Source organism: Gallinula chloropus (assembly GCF_964237585.1).
Source record: "Gallinula chloropus genome assembly, chromosome: 1".
NCBI classification, from domain to species: domain Eukaryota; kingdom Metazoa; phylum Chordata; class Aves; order Gruiformes; family Rallidae; genus Gallinula; species Gallinula chloropus.
In genome coordinates, this window is record NC_140085.1 from 26,533,270 (window position 1) to 26,550,492 (window position 17,223).

A 17,223-nucleotide genomic window follows, 5' to 3' on the forward strand; every position below is an offset into this window, starting at 1 on the left:
GGGTAAGGAGACCGATGAGTTACTATTGGAGTGAAGAAGGAAATTAAATATAAAAACAGCTCTTTGAATGCTAAATGAAAATTTAAAGCAGATGTAATATGAATGAATAACTAAACCCCAAAAGAGACTTAAAAAAAAATTGTGAAATTTTTCAAAGTATGAAGAATTTCGGAAAAAAACCCAAACAACCTTAAACAAACATCTCTCAACCTCATTGATGCTTTAGAAATTGTTTCATTAAAACAACCTTGAATGCAAACTTTCTTCCTCCACTGCAGTCCTGAGTGCAACAGGGAAGGTGTTTCATGGGAACAGAGATAACCTGGAGTGACCCAGGTTACTCCAGGGGCCAGAGGTATCTAGCTAGAGTGGCCCTGTGGCATGGAAAGCAGTACAACAGCTCCTGTCATGCTGTACAGTCTTGTGTGGTCTGTGACCGATCACAGGGCGTATTCTTCTCCAGATACAGTTTTGAAGGAGGCACAGTGGTCAGATTTAAAGAAATGGGAATAATTTTGCTCTTTCGTGGGCTCTCAAAGCTGTCCATCCTTTCTGCAGCTGGCATAAAAATAGTTCTGCCTTGATGAAGTATTCTCTGATGGTGATGGTTTACAAGCTGTAGATCAGCCTGTGTGTTTGCCTGCGTGCGGTGATGGTGGCAGAGGGTTACAGTTATTTTTACTTTCAACAGAAAAGTGCTAACCCCGGATCTTTAGGCCAGCTCTGTGATTTTCCACTCACATAGGAGATACTAGCAAAGGCCTGTGTGACTATGAAGTATCTTTAAAACTATGGGAGTAAGTGTCTGAAGCATCAGATTATCATATAACTTTAATCTCAAACTGGATCCCCAAAGGGACTATTTGCCTAAACAACAGTTCTCTCAGTTTTGCCTCAAAAAAGGGCAAAGCTCCCTTGGGATATTCTGAATTTCCCTCTGTGATACTCCCAGAACCAGGAGGAGCCTTGCATACTTACACACCCTTGGAGGGGGTCTCACAGCCCCACCACGCTTTCTGTTGGCTCAGACTCATCTTTAGAGCAGGGCTGACTCAAAATACAGCCAAATCCAAATTTGCAATTGTTAGTGGCTCCATCTATCCTGAGCCAAAGCACAACTCCCACCTAGTCTTGAGTTTCTGCATTTTTGGGAAGCTTTGAAATATCCTTCTGAACAGAGATTCAAGCTTTTTGACTAGTGTCTGTTTTTCTAGTTTGAGGAGCAGTTAATTAGAAATCTGTTAGCTGTGATCCCAGCACTAAGGGGCTTGACCCCATCCCTCAGATCAGCTCTGGCACAGGGCCTAAGCATGTGCTTACTTGGAGCATGTGACTAATCCCCTTAACTTTGATAGACTATTCATATGCTTAAAGTTAAGAATGTGCTTTCCTGGATGATGCTCGGCTTCCTGCAGAGTACAGCCCCCGCTTTCCTTTTCCTATCCCACCCTTGTAGATAACATGACACTCTTGTCCTAGCCTGATGTACCAGCAGGTGCTTGGTCTCCCTTTCCGTGAGGCTGGCAGCGTGGGGTCCATAGCAGGCAGGCTGCCTCTCACACGTGGCCTTTCACGTTGTGCTGCTGAGACCACACGTCTTTGCGCTCCAGAGACCACAGGGCTACTTGACTGCAGTGAACACAGACGTCATGAAATGCCAGTCCTAGGGATGCAAGATGATTTGGCTCAACCCACTGCAATCTGCAGGCTGAGGTTTTGTGTATAGTGACTCACAGTTATTGTACAGTGAAGTTGTCCTGTGACCGTAGCGAGTTAGCTACAGGAGGTTCTGCTGTCCATCCCTGCCGGGAGCACTGTATATGTGAGGGGGCTACATGGCAGGAGTCCGTGTGCTCTCTGTCTTATGTACTGTATAGGACATCTTCTTCTTCAAACTAAAGCTGTTTGTGTGTTAAAATTCCTGACTCATCTTGGCCACCTGTATATACCATCTCCCCATTCTCTCTCTCTCTCTGCAAACACACAGCTGATCCTCCCTGATCTAAATAGCAGTCCCTCCAGTTATATTTCTAGTTGGGCTTTTTACCTCTTTCATTCTACCCCAGAGACAGTCACAAGTGGATCACAAACCACAAGTGACCAGAGCAATTTCTTTGAAATATTGCCTTTGAAAAATTGCTATTACTTTTTAAAATGTTATTCCAGCTGCAGTAACAAATGAAAGGAGAAAAAGAGAAACCCTCAGAGTCCTCTAAACAGAGGATCTTCATCCTCCCAGGAGAGAATCACGAGAGTGCAGGTATTCTGCTTTCCTGTAGATGCGAGTCATTTGGGACTACTTTTAGCTACGGCATGTTAGCTGTGCGGTTCATTGGATAAAACAACTTTGGTGAGGGAGAGGATTGATATGCAGGGGGTATCTCAGATTCCCAAGTGTTCCTGGAAGACTGTGTCTCCATGGATGTCCATTTACCCACCATGCAGCGCCTTCAAATCAGGCTCATCCCTGGAGCCCCACTGATAAGCAGAGCTCAGAAGAAAATCACTGTAATCTGTCCTTAATTCTTGAGTGCCAAGCTAACTGCCAGCAGTGAAATGGAGAGGAAATAATATGTTACCAAGTATAGCTTAAATAAAGACATACATTATTCGGGCTCTTTCTTCTGTGTGTCTCTATGCAGGCCTAGAAGGGCAATAGGAGTGCTCAGGCACATTCACACACACCGACACCACTGCATTTCCTTGCCTCCAGGTTTCACACTCTTTCATGGCCCATACTGCTGTGCTCATCCAGCCAGCAAGGGAAGGCTCAAGGTGAAAACCTGAGACAGCTCTGAACGACTGCCAGGCACCGCTGAGAGACAAGGAGTAAAAACTGTGCATGAAGCACAAACGGCACGTAAAGATTAGTGATGGATGAATTTCCAAGGTCAGGAACTGAGTTTCAAACGAGCCTAAAGTTGGATTGCAAACTCCAGTCCAGATCCATAAGGCCTTCATTCTTCCAGTCTAAAACCAGGGCTTAGCTCAAAACTTACAGCCCCACTGTTTCCAGTAAAAGCCATAGTCTGTTGAAGTTCATCAAAACTTTCCCTTGACTCCAGTGAGTTTTGGATCAGGTGCCTCAAATAATATTTAGTGCTCTCCTGGCTCACACTGAAAATGAAATACATGCGCACACAATCACAATGTCTAATCTTTGACTTTACAAAGAAAGAGTCATCAGATGTTACCTTATCTTGTTTTTCTCTGTGATTTAGGGTTTCCATCCCATCTGCCCCACTGACCCCATTAATCATTCCCACCCCAACCTTACAGCCTTCTTCAGCGTCATAGATAGAGATTACGACACTTGTTAAGACAAATGACCTTGTGCTGGTGCAAGGGGGCTCTGACAAGCTCCATGTTGACATCAGTGGAAGAACTGGAGCCTGATACAATACTGTCAGTTTAGCAGCAGCATGCCCTGCCACGTGTTTAGGATTTAGCTTGGAAAAAAAGCTTACATGACTGCCTCAATATAGGCCACAAGAGGGAAATGAAATGCTGGTCACCTCTAGTAAAGCACTCCAGAATCACAGATCAATTGTCCTTCCTTGCTCAGAGAAGACTTGCAATGAAAATAACGGAGGCTCAGATAGGTGAGCTCCAGGGAAAGGTGGGGGAATGAGAAAAAGGAAACCAAACAGCAGTTGCTATAGGTCAGAATTGACAAGCATTGGTAGAGTTACGTGAGGACGATCCAATGTCACCCACAGCATCAGCAGCAGGAATTGTCAGTCCCTTCAAGGACTGCATTTTTGTATTTTTCCTTCACTGGTTAACACTTCTGCAGACTGGCAGAAAGCAGCTTCAGATTTTGTCTTGTGTAGGGTGTATACGTATGGAGACCCTCACTCCCCTCCTTCCTTAGACACACACACAAGCACACCCCACACGACGTGGTGCTTGTAACCTGTAAATATGTGTACTATATAGAGAGAAAATACATGGCAAAATGCAGCATAATAGTTTATTTTCTATTCTTTTATACTTAACTCAGGAGTGGCAATGCCATTCAGATGCCACCTATGTCCACGTGAGGTTGTGCGTGCAGGTCATACGGAAACTATCTGTGTAAGAGATGTGGGGAAGCACGGTTCAACTGGGACAAACTGGGTATTTGCCACCAAAATGTATTTGGATATTTAAGAAAGAGTTGCAAATGTTGTTCCGATCCCAGAGATGCTGGGAAAGGAAGCAGCTGAGACACCAGTACGCGTTCATTTCTGCCTGTTTGCCTTTGGGCAAGGGAGGCAGGTAACAGCTCAGGGCAGGAACATCCTGAAACACCACAGCAAGGCTCCCCAGAGCTGACCATCAGTGGTCTTCAGTACAGGGTTTCTACAGAGCTACTTCTGATCCCGTCAATCCTGAGCCAGCCATCCTACCTCAGAAAACACAGTTGTGTCCACAAGTCCTGAGGTCCCATTGGAAGAACAACTTTGGCATTCACAAGATTGGTTCCTGCAACACGCTGTTGCAAGGTGCTTCTCTAGCACTGATGGCCTCAGTCAGAAGAGAAAAAGTTGCTCCTCCAAATCAGAAGAGTTTATGATCCCCTAGTGTAAAAATCCCCCTGCACTGAGAGGCAGCACTGTGGCACACCACCACCCAGGTCTTACTTCTGTCCTCTGCAGAGGGCTTCTGCAGGCTGTGAGCAGCACGAAGACCACAGTTAATGCTGCTTAGCACGGCAGGGAGCTTCACATCCCTGTGGCTCTGGGGCCTTTTTTTTTCCCCATAAAGGCAGTTCCTCCAAGCAGCCTTGTTGCTTTGCCGGATGGTCAGAAATACCCAAACAGTAACAGCAGATCTGCAGTAGATGAGATAAAAAGAGTCAAGGCTTCAAAAAGCTGCATGACCTGCACGTTTTGCCCCAGTTTCAAAGTGATGTAGACACTAAGGAGCATGTATCAGATACCGCTCGGTCTCCTGGGGCCAGCTACACAAAAAAGCTTCGGCATCCAATTCCTGCTTAGGCGGCGAATAGGAGTAAAACACTGAAATGCCTTTGGTGCCTACATATTTTTTTTAAAAAAACCATATATGCTCCTAATTTGCTTCAGCTCTTGTGACATTTTATCTGAAGAATAGTTTTCATCTGACTGTAAAGCATAAGGCTGTAATTTTTTATGAAGGGTTATTCATTACCAATACAGATCATAAGAAAAAGGTTCAAGTAATCAGAACAATAAAATAAAAGTGCAGCCTTAGAGTATTCAGTCAGAGTGTACTGAATTATTTATAACTCCTGGGCACCAACAACAATCACAGACATCTAATTTAAACTGTTACTATTTTTACTTGGCGATTTCCATCACTTAAAGTGTTTATATTCATGTATCTGTTGTCTGATCTTTTGCAGTCCCCAGATTTCCCCTACTTACACAGAAAAGCATACTTGGGGACTTTTGAAGATAATTGTCTGCAGTAACTTAAACTACTTTAAAGCGTTTTGAGGCTTAGTATGACAGACCTTGTGACTTTCAAAGCTGGAAACCGTACCTAAAATGGGCTTGAACTTTCAGTTCTTTCTCAAGTAAAATTCCCGTTGTTTACAGGTCATTGGAATCAGTGGGAAATATGCTTCATTAACAACTGTAACACTGGGTCCTATTTGTGTCTATATGTACTGAGGGATATTAGGTAAGGGGGGTGTACTTATATGCCAGCCCACTTACGGATCTTTTGCATAGACACGGGAGCAGTCACTCCTAAGTCACCCCAACTTTATACTAACCTTTTTTTTAATTAAAGAAAAAACAACCATTATACTTGTGTGTGGCTGCAGTAATGCAGTGGTGAATCTAGCCCATGGGCTGGCACACATATGCATGTATATATGTATATATATGTATATATATTTGTAAATTTATGAAAAATGTCCATAGCATCATGATTGCCTGAAATAACCTGAGGTCGATGTACAGAATTTCAGGCAAAGGACTGTTTCTTTTTCACAATCCTCATGTATCTTGGTTTTAAATCAAAACTAATCAAAATTTATGATTTCCCAGAAAATCCTCGCTCTGCCGCTGTGCCAGCTGAGGAGGGGTACCACACTAAAGTCAGCAGCACACACATCCACACACGCTATATCCAGTCATATGACTGTGTCTCAAGGGCTTTTCCAAGGAAAAGAAATGGACTGAAAAAGCCATGGCAGAATTTCTGTTCCACATTCGGTCTCTCAGTAGACTCACTTAAACTTTATTAGGAGGCCCTTTGTACAGACACTGTGCTTCTGCACTAGGTGTACATTTGAGGGGCATCTCTGCAGATGAAGTCAAGCTACACAAAATCCTGAATTTCTGACCTGAATTCACCTCCATTAACCTTAGGCACTTAACTGAATTCTTTGTGGTAATGGGCTTGTCTACTCTGGTGTCTTGTGTAGTTAATGAAGAGATGGACACTTCTAGATGGTGAAACAGTAAAACTGACATCTAAGTCAGCTTTAGGAGATCCCTCTCACTCCACTTGGTGGTCTCAAGGTCTTAAAAGATCTTAAATCCTAGGGAGGTGAATCAGGGACCTAGTGCAGAAGAGCATCAATATGGAGATCAGCGATGGCCCTGTGCTTCAGGTCCATGGCCTGGCTTACTATGCAAAACACAGATGTTAATTGTGGAAGACTGTTGGAGTGAAAGGATATCTTAATGGCAGCCTTCCCCTCCCAAATTGCAACATGACTACAAAGAATAGGGCTTTCCTCAACCCCTGTAAATTGCATTTGAGGCAAGTTCCTCGTCGTCATTTCCAGCCACGGACTACTGGGTTGTCCAGTGCTGGATGTTGGAGATCTTTGGTCTGAACTCTTCACCTTTCATTGTCAGTCCTGGTCATTACTGAAGCAGTTCAAAAAACAAATTTACATCCTAAAAGTTTAAATAGCTAAGCTGTTCAAAGTTTACTTTCTTGCTCCATCCCCAAACTGAACCTGAAAAAAAACTGATCTAGCTGGTAGTGAAGAAAAAAATTCTCCTCCAAGGTACAGTTAGGGTAGTTTCATATTTTTGTTTTCAATGTTAATAACTGCTTTACAAACAGCTTACACGGAGATTAAAAAGATTGCAATTTCATCCCTTATTGTTGGGATTATAGTTGTCCTCAGAAAAACTAAGCTGAGGACTCAACAAGAGAATGAGCTGTGACTGTATTATTCAGAAAGCTGTTCTGACAAGGCTTAACATATGCCTCCATCTCATGGTGAGAGTCTTTCAGAGCCAAAATGTGGAACAGCAAATTGACAGCAAGTCTGTCTGGAAGGACCAGTGATTTAATCCACTATAAGAACTTCGGAGCTCTTGTATATTCCCATGTTTTTCCTGAAGAAAACACAGCCAGAGGAGTGTGAGAATTAAACTGCTTTCAGAAAACTCCAGGGCTAAGAGAACTTTGGATGTTGTGCCAACATATAGTCACTACTACTTATTTCTACAGCTAAATTTAAGTCAGTGACTTGACAATCTTCACCCATCTCAGAACAACTTTATTTTTAAAAATACTGTTAAGGTTATGGGAAGAGGGACTTCAGCTGGCCTGCAGGGACCTGTAAAGAATTGATACCCTGTACCAGTACTTAGGGAAAGACTTTGGATAGAAAGTGGAAGATAAACCTGAGTTCCAGGGATCAAAAGTTATTTTTCAGCATGGTACCTCCTTGACCAAGCTGTACTGTTTCATCCTGACATTCCTCTCCTGTTCTCCCTTTCCCTTTTTTGAGGAGCTGGATATGTATCTCTCTCTCTCTCTCTCCATATCTCTCTCTCCTTCCCTTTTTCCTCCTTCTGTGTGAGAATATAGAGATGCTTCCTGTAAAGACATTTTTCTCTAAAACCCATTCCATACTGGCTCTTGCATATGTGACTGTTTTGTTATTTGAGATGTCTGTGAAAAAGAAATAAAGGCTTTAAGACTGAACTCTGGAAACAAGGAGGAGCTTGAGAATAAATCAGAATGAAGGATGCAGCACTGTTTTCTGCAAGACCTTTCTCAATGTTCCTAAATTCTCAACATCGCCCTCCCTTTCCCCCATCTCTTGAGAAGGATGGGGACAGTCCTGGGATGCGGGACTCTCAAATGGCATTCTTTTAGCTGTCAACTCACTGTGTCCCACAAGGGTTTTGCAGACTTATCTGAGTCAAAGGAAACCTCCTTTTACTGATAAAGTAAAGGTGATAAAGTCAGTGTCCAACACCCTGTGGGAGGAGGCTCCAAAGGGTAACTGTCCCAGTTTATCTTTCTTTCCCGCTCCTTACAACAGCCCTACATGTCCAGCCATGCACATTCTCCTCCCTGTTGAGCTGATTTTACCAAGTCTGTAACTTGCCAAGAAGGGCCTGCCTGGCCCCTCTTCCCCACGCTGCACCGGGATTATCTTCTTAGATGATTTTCCACTTTCTCTTTAAAAAAACCCAAACAACAAACCTGCCTCACCCCCTAATGAAAGCCATAAGCACTCTTGTGACCCTGCAAGCAGGGGGTGACTGGCAGCAACACCCAGCACCGGGGCAATCCCAGGGGCTCCCGTGGTTGTCTCGCATCAGGGTTAAAGCGTCACCTTGCCTTGCGAGTTCCCACCATGCTGCTCACAAAGTACTCAGCCCATTCAGAGCTGTGGGTCTGACTCCTCACTGTCTCACCCCTGTGCCATTGCACACTCCTACAGCAGATACGTGCAGGCATGGCAAAACACCATGTGTGAAGGCACTGGTGTTTCAAACAAGGGTCGGTGAGAAATCAGACTCACTGGACTCTGCTCCATCCACAGCAGATGCATCTCATGCAGATATTTGCTCTTCAGGAGCCCTCCCGCCACAAGTAATATTTACCCTAGCTGTGAGCCACCTCACTGGCCAAAAGTTTTTGGAGGGTCCCAAGCCTGTCTCCGACACTTTGGGATGCTTGGATAATAATTCACTTTAAAGCCTGTGAACTGCAGTATGTCGGCACTTTTCTAGGATGCTCCCAAGTAAAACAATGTGACAAGACCCACGTCATGTGGATGCATCTTGGGCAGACACTTGTTCCCTCGCAGTGCAGTACAGTCGAAGCCGTATTAGAAAAGACCTAGAATGACACAATACTCAGGCATATTCAGGGGAAAGCATTGACACGTTGAATTTATCCGGCATATTTTCTCTTCAGAAAACTTTGCCAGTATGAATCACACCAGACCTGTCTGAGGCAGGTATGTATTATAGCCATTTTAGAGAAAGGAGGACAAATGCTTGGGAAAAGACCTGATGTTTAGTGGTTTGATGCCCCCTTGAAACTTCCACTAGCTGCAGGTGGAGCCTTGTGCTTTCAGCTCTTTTGAAAATCCAGACTGCAGGTGGTTTATCCAAATCTGCTGTGGTCGTACATGCAAAAACCAGGATTAGGAGTCTCAGGATCCTGACTTCATCAGAGCACTGCTACAGAGCTTTGATCCCACAAAGCATGTAAGCACTTGCCTAATTTCAAGCATGAACATCCCATTAATGATGCTATTGACATGCTTAAAGCTAGGCATATGCTTAATTGCTTTGCTAGATTGGAAATGCCATTAAAACATTGAAGTTTAGCATATTTTGAAAATCAAAAAATGTGTCCATTTCTGATTATGTTTTGGGCACTGTCAAAAATATGTGAACTGTGTATGCAGCCACTCAACCAGGTGGAGCACTTTTTAGCCAACCCACGCAGAGTTTAATGAGTTTTGGACAGTCACATCCAGGTGTCAGAAGTAATTGAGGGCGGCACTTCCTGCGAGGTGTGGGCTTCTGTGCTGTGGCAAGAGGTGAAGTGGCTCCTGCAGCCATCGGTGCTAACAACACATCAACAACAACCAACTATTGTGTTAAGTCCTTCTGGTAAGATGTGAACGTGGTGGCTGATATCCCAAGTAATGCAACACCTTATCAAGTGTATTGTACTTTCCATTTCTTCCTGTACTCCATTGACAAAGAGGTGAACAGAAGTTGTTTAAACAAGAGACAAACCCAAACTTCTCGTTCCGCTACTCCAAGGTGCTAATCTGCAGACAGACGGGTGTTTGCGTATGTGCATGGGTGTTTGCAGGACCATGGTCCTGAAGGATGGGTTTAGCAGCAGGTCTGAGATCAGGGAACTAGCAGGGGGAATGAGCAAGCCACTGCAGCTTTGAAAACTGAAGTTGCAGAAAGCATCGCAGGACTTTGCCGAAAAACCGGCTACATCTGACAGTTTTCCATTCCTTCTGATTTCGTTTGGGTTTGGTTTTTATCCAGATCGGCACAGGATACTGTATTTCCATCGATTAAAATCTTGTCTGGTAACTAAACAACTTGTTCATGGAAAGTTTAAAAATAAATAAACTGTCAATTGTGGAATGTAAACTGATTAAACAAATAAAAAAAAATCATGTTGTGTGTTTTAAGTGGCTGTGTCTGCTTGTGTCAGGAGCAGGGCTGGGCACCTCACCACCACCATCCCCAGCTGAAGGACGAAGGACAAAGAGCAGAACTGGAAGGTGGGTGGCCTCTGAGCCCTGGGGCTCTGGAAATGCTCTTTCAAAACCATTAGTAAAAATGATTAGATGGTCTCTGATCACTATAAAACAGTACAAACACAACCAGTACCTCAACCTGTCTGTTTCTGAGGAGGTTTTTCTGCCTGTCATTGAAGGGATTGTTTGCTGCTGGAGCTTTGGGAACTGCATGTACTGTAACACCATTAATCCCTTAACTTGCAGAAGTCTGTGATTTGATTTACTTGTATAGAGACATCGCAGTAGTTTAGCCCCTCACCTGCCCCCAGTGAATAAACAAACCAAAGTGAATATGAAATATTTGGGGTTTTCAGCGCTCAGCTGTAAAGGCTTTGGGAAACCTGGCAGGCACAACACTGCGCTGATGTTACTGCCTCTTCATTGCACTTGTGTCCTCAGGCCAACAATACCAAATAGGGCACACATTTTCTATACAGCATTGAGTGTGCAACTAGAGTCGGGCTGCAGGTGTCCCAGGTTGAACACCCAAAAATCAGGGTATTTATAGCAAATGGAAAGGGATAAAAAATACCCAAAATATTTAAAAAGAAATTAAGAGGAATGGACAAAAGTGCTTTCAACTGTCCGAGCAAAGGAAGACCAAAAGGGTAGATCAAAGAGAAAGACACTTTTTCATTTTGTAACCAATGAGTTTTAAACTAATTAACCTAGAACTAAACTATTACAAAAAATGCAGGCAAGGTGTTTTTAAAACTTAATTATTTTGTTGGGTACAGTGTTAAATATTGAAATTGTCTGTGTTGCCTATTTTTACCTGATTTAGCACTTGCACCTGTCAAGACCTGACAGTCAAATATAAGAAATATAAGGAGGCATCTAAAGTATCCTGCCAGTTGGCACCTTTTTCTAGCTGATGGTTCCTCCCAGGCTGAGTGGGTTTTAGGCAACAGACTTTGGGTTGTACCAACAATGATCAATCTCCTGCAGTTTGCAGGATAGAGTCCTTCCCAAAGAGGGGCTGTCTAAAATATCAACGGCTGTGAGGAACCAAATGAAGGGGCTGAATGGAAGAGCATAAAAGGGAATCCTCTGTCAAAAACCAGACCAGAACTAGCGTAAATCACTTGACCTCTTCCATGTCACTAAAGGCTGAGGAAGTAAGAAATCCTGGTGATATACTAAACCCACAACTCAGAGGATGTGTCTACTTTTTGCCACATTTCAACTGAAATCACTTGCATTTCCAGTGCTTATGACTTGCCTGCTCCTGTGAATAAGCTCTGTGGGACAAAGCAGAGACCAGGAGGAAAGCTGGCAGGGGTGTCCGGAAGCTGGCAGGGGTGTTCCGAAGCTGGCAACCCCCCCAAAGCAAATGAAGGGATCGAAGGCTGTGCAGTGGCATGTTCAGCGCTGTGAGTCATTAAACCCCTTTTGATTAAAAATCTCCTCTTCTTGCCTACTCCTGCCCATGCCGCCAGGCTCCATCGCCCACCCAGCCATCCACATCTGCTTAGCGAAACCTCTCTGGTTTAGCAGCGAATGCTGGTGGTAGGGGCTGCTCGGGTCCTTGCACTCTGCCATCAGCAGAGGCTGCGTGATTCATCCGTGCTATAAATGGAAGTCTGCAGAGCTCCGTTTGCAGCAGGGGAGAAAGCAGGTGCCCTCTCTCGCGGCAGCAATGGCAGGGAAAGCCTCAGGAGCACGGCCGCCGGGGCAGAGGGCTCAGCTGCTCAGTGCTTGTATGGGGAAGGGGGAAGAAGAGCGTGAACTGAAGGAGCCAGCTGCTCCTTGAAGGTTACGCTAAATATGCTGTGGTGGAAGGGCCTGCATTGCAGAGAGTGGCCTCAATTCAGGAAAGATTTGTGCATGAAGCACCAGGTTTGCATTGGCCCCGAGGGCTAAACTTTTAACTCCCCAGTGCCTGCTTCCACAGGCTCCATGGTGCTTTGCAGCTGCCCCTCGCTTCTTGGGTTCAGCCTTCTGGCACAAGGGGAGACACCGGGCAGTGCCATAGCACCACACAGGTGCCTGCAATCCCCCTAGACAAAGCCAACAGAGAGCATGAGACGGGAAGGCTCATTAACTGTAGTTCACCACAGAGGAATTGGAGAACAGAGGGATCTGAATAACTCAGCATCACACAGGCTGCCTGTGGCAGAGCAGAGGCGTGCTGCGCCCTTGTTAGGCTGTCTCTGTCAGGAAGGCAAGGACTGAGGCTGCCTTACACAGAGACTGCCTCCCCGGCACACCGGGCACCCACACTCGGCAGCTCGCAGTTTGGGAAGTGTAGCAAGCGTGCTTGTCTCTCGCGATCCAACTCCCGCTTTGAATTAGCACCATCACCTTCAAAGATACCGCCAGCTATTCAAGACTCCACCTGCTCATGAAGAGAAGTAACTACTGACTTAGGAAGGAAAGAAGTGAGTATTTCAAAAATAAGGTTTAAGAGAGAGAAATCTACCTGTTGGCTTCCTCTGCAACACAGTGAGGCCTCGGCCGGTCAAGTGGAGGGACCAGGGCCAACAGCTCCAGTTCTTCAGAGCAGTGAAATCCCTGGCTTTGCCCCTTGCGCAGCTTTCCCTATGCTTTGGGGTACCTGCTAATGCTTTGTGCCCACACAGGGGCAAGGGCCCTGTCACTGAAATGCAACTGCTCGGTTTCAGAGGCAGGATAATCTCACAGTGACCTTTCTTGTCAGGAGCACATGGTAACAGCAGCAGACTGGGGCAGCATGGGGTGAGGATGCTGGTAATGAAATGCTTTCATAGCTCGACACTCATTATTCCATTACATTATCGGGCTCTTCCCCAGGGGCCCTCTAAAGAGTCACGGCTGAGCTCTTTTCCTGCAGAGACCAAAACCAGACCACCTAACAAGCTACATTTACTAAAACTTTGCTCCCTCCCTGTTCAGGGGGGAGTGTGGTCTTGTTCATTTGCATCAGACAGAGGTGGAAGAACTATGCCAGCTCAGATATGGTTTTATCAGCCTGCTAACACACGACAAACAAAGCAGTCACGCTGTCCCCAGCCAGGAGTGGAAGAGGCTGCTGCCACCCCCAAGCTCACCACACAGGGCCCATCTCACCTCTGGTCATCAAGGTCAAGCTTGATGGGGCTCTGAGCAACCTGATCTAGTGAAGATGTCCCTGCTTATTGCAAGGGGATTGTATAAGATGACCTTTAAAGGCCCTTCCCAACCTAAAACATTCTATGATTCTATGATTCTATGCTTGCCCCAAGGTCCCTGGCGTGCTTCAGCCACCCTCTCTGCACCTGCTGGTGACTTCTAAAGATTGACCGTTGAACACTCCTTGGTAAGAAACTGCACTTTGCCTTTGACTGCTTAATTCCCTGTGATTTCCTCCCATCTGCAGATAAACCCTGGGTCTTCTTAGTTCTGAAATTCAAAGAGGCCATCACTGGCAGTGAGGGTCTCACCTGCTGCTCAGACCGCTTGAAGCCTTCATTGGCCATGACAGCAAAGCCTTCTGACAGAGCTCAGCTCTTTACCAGGAAAGGAGTGGATGGCCCAAGAGCATACCCAGCGGCATGAGAACTGTACTGCCAGCAGAAACAGCCAGAGACAGGTCGCAGACTCCAAGCTTTGGGCCATCATGTCCCCCGTTCAACTTCCCTGGAGACAACACTTTGAGTCAAAGAAGATGGAGAGTATTTTGGGAGGTATTAAACAGGAGAAATGGAGGCATTAGGGATCTTGCTTTGGCTTTTGTTAACTGTTCACAGCAATATGCAAAATGCATGCCAGGAACATAAAGGGAGAAATAAACCCTGCCATAAGGAGCATGCGATTTGGAAAAGTAGAGGCAGCCAAAGGGTGAGAGAGGAGGGAAAAAAACCCTCACAAAGCTTCATAGTGGCAGCGAGCACTTGGAGCTGGCCATACATTATTTGAAACCACTGCACAGAAAGCTGATTAGCACGTCAGTGCTTTCTGATGGGTAAATAAAGTGAGCACACACACGCGTGTACTCATGCAGACATGCGTGCAGCCTCAGCCTGTATATAGCACTCAAAACAAAACCGAATAGCCATTGTCGTAGCAAGGCAGGTTTCCTCCTTTTCTGTTACGTTTTCCTACAAGCTTCCTGCAGATCTGTCGGGAAGGAGGCTGGGAGTGAAACAAGGTGCTCTGTGCACTCAACAAAGCCTTGACTTTTCAGTTTCACATTTGGGGTGTCTCTGACAGACTGCAGTTTCTGCTTCATTTAACCCAGCTCATTCCCTTTGGGAATTCTCTAACCTACTGTGTTTGTGGGAAGCAATACCATGTGCTGGGGTTTCTAAGGAGCTTCCAAATAGAACAGGTGACTGCTGAGTCCTCCTTTCCCTCTTGTCTGTCAGATGGAGATTTGTGCATTACCTTGCATGTCTCATCTCTTCCCAGCTACTGACTTTCACAATTAGAAATCTAAATATTTTTTGAGACTTCTAATGCTTCATCAAACCCCTCTGCAATCAGCCAGCAGATTCAAAGGGTGATGAGGACAGATGGGCAGACATGAAGTGACAGAATCTTCATTTCCTTGGGAAACCAGGATAAAAATATTATGTTCAGAGTTCAGTTTTTTCCATGAAGATGCACAGCTTCCCAGGAGGCCCAGCCAAGTCAGTGGCCGCAGGTGGCAGCAGCAGCTCTGTGTCCTGGGTGGCACCTTTGCCCATCGCAGCTGTCATTGCCGCTCCTGCCAAAGGCGCATTGTGTCGGTTCTCCCTTTCAGCTGGGAGGCTCTGCGGCTGTTGAGATCTTTGCTCTGGGTCTGAGCCCCAAAGAGGAGCCCAGCAGGGAGGATGATATGGAAACATCATGGTCAGAGAGATCTGCATTGTCTGAGGCAGGATCTGAATGCTCCCAAGCGACATCTGGCGAGTTGAACCATATCTGCAGAAAGAGGAAGATGCCCCGAGAGAAGGTGTGTCTCTGGATGGGCAGTCAGGCCTTCCAGCACCATCCTGACTGGCCTTGCAGGAAACCTTGCAACCCACCTGCCTGCCTTGCTATACCCACCAGTAAGTGGGGATGGAGGCTAACATCTGCAAGAGCTTATTGTGAAGGCCACCAAGGTAGTGCTGCTGCAAATGTTGCCAGGAGGCATGACCCACTCGGCATAAAACAGACCCAGAGCCACTTTCTTGCCTTTTTGACAGTAACAACAAATTAACTTTCACCAGCTTTGCAAATTCTCTGCAGAGCTACATCCAAGTTGCTCATTTATTAACAATAGGCTCATCATCTATTCTTGACCCCAGAGCTGCAGCCCAGGAGCTCACAGGACTCGATGATGATGGTGCAGGATGTGTAGCAGGTTCACTGCCCGGCATGCATGGGGAGAGGGGAGCAGGGCTCTGCCCCAGGCAGTGCAGCCACGGCTGCCAGTGCTTGGCCTGCATGAGGTTTTCCCAGCCAGCACTATCAATGGCTCTTGATTGTCCTGTCAGACCTTCGCTGACAAGTACTTAAATTGAGCAAGTTCATTCCATAAAATTTAAGGAAGAAGTGAGAGGACAGAAGAATGAAAAGCGATGTATTTTTCTTTTAGCACCTCTCTTTTTCTCATTTTCTCCCAAAGTGTCAGCACCTTAAATAAAAAGCCTTTTACTGCCTCACTGCTGCCTGCATCCAGTCACAAATAGTGCATGTCGATGCAAACAGGCTAAGGTCTCAGCTAGCCAGCTCTAGCCTCAAGGGTGTCACCTCTGTGCAGAGCCTTTCGTTCTCCTTCCTCTCTCATTTCTCCTTTGCTGTCACATTCACTCCTGACAGCTTGGAAAACAGTCGCCTTTTGCTTCTAGAGATCAGAGGAGGTTGAGGGCAAACCCTGTTCCAGAGGTCCATTGTTTAGCTTCCATCCCACCAAGAGCATGGCTAGGAGGAGCCATGTCACCAGTTTCCAGTTTCTCATAGTTATTTCCAAGTTTGTAAAGCACGCTGAGACCTGAAGCCAGCTGCTTCCTCCTGCAGCCCTGAAGAGGGTTGTCTAGAAAGGGATCTCCTACAAATTCTACTTCCTGGGGAGCCCCTATTAGGCAGGATGAGGGTGTTGGAGATCAGAAACTCCTCTCTCCCCAAAAAAATAATCTCTTCTCCTCAGCAAATCCAGATAGATTAAGGCAACCCAGTCATCAGGCTGGAGGAGGATGAAATGTGGTCCTGAGTGGGACCTACAGCCAGGCAGAGGCTGACAGATCACTCCTAGCCATGCAGCGTACGCTAAATCAGGGGTACTTGGTTGTTGGGATTTTTTTGCACTTTTGGCTCTCCTGACTGAGCCCAGACAGCATCATGGCAGAAAAAATGCTGGCAGTGTGCAACACAGGATGTGATTTATGGTGGAGCTGAGCAGAGGAGAAGCTTCGGCCTCTTGCTCCTCCTCACACACTGGAAGATTTATGCCACTTCTAACAGCGTAGTGGGAGACCCTGTGGCCTAGGGCCCCCTAATTTCTCCTAGAACTGGCTGCATACATCATCTATGATGTATTTCTCCACAGTTACATAGTCGTAGGCAAGTGTAGCCTGGACAGGAGGGTCGCACAAACATGAATGGGAAAAGGACAAGAGATCTACAGGTAGTTATACCAGCAGGGGTGGGATGTTATCCTCTAACTTCCAATTCTATTCTTTTTTTATGGATCCAGGAGACTCCTGTATTTTTAAAAACTCTTATTTTTTATCCCTTTGCCCCTTTACTGAAGAATGTAACTGGGCACCTCTATTTTCCTACAG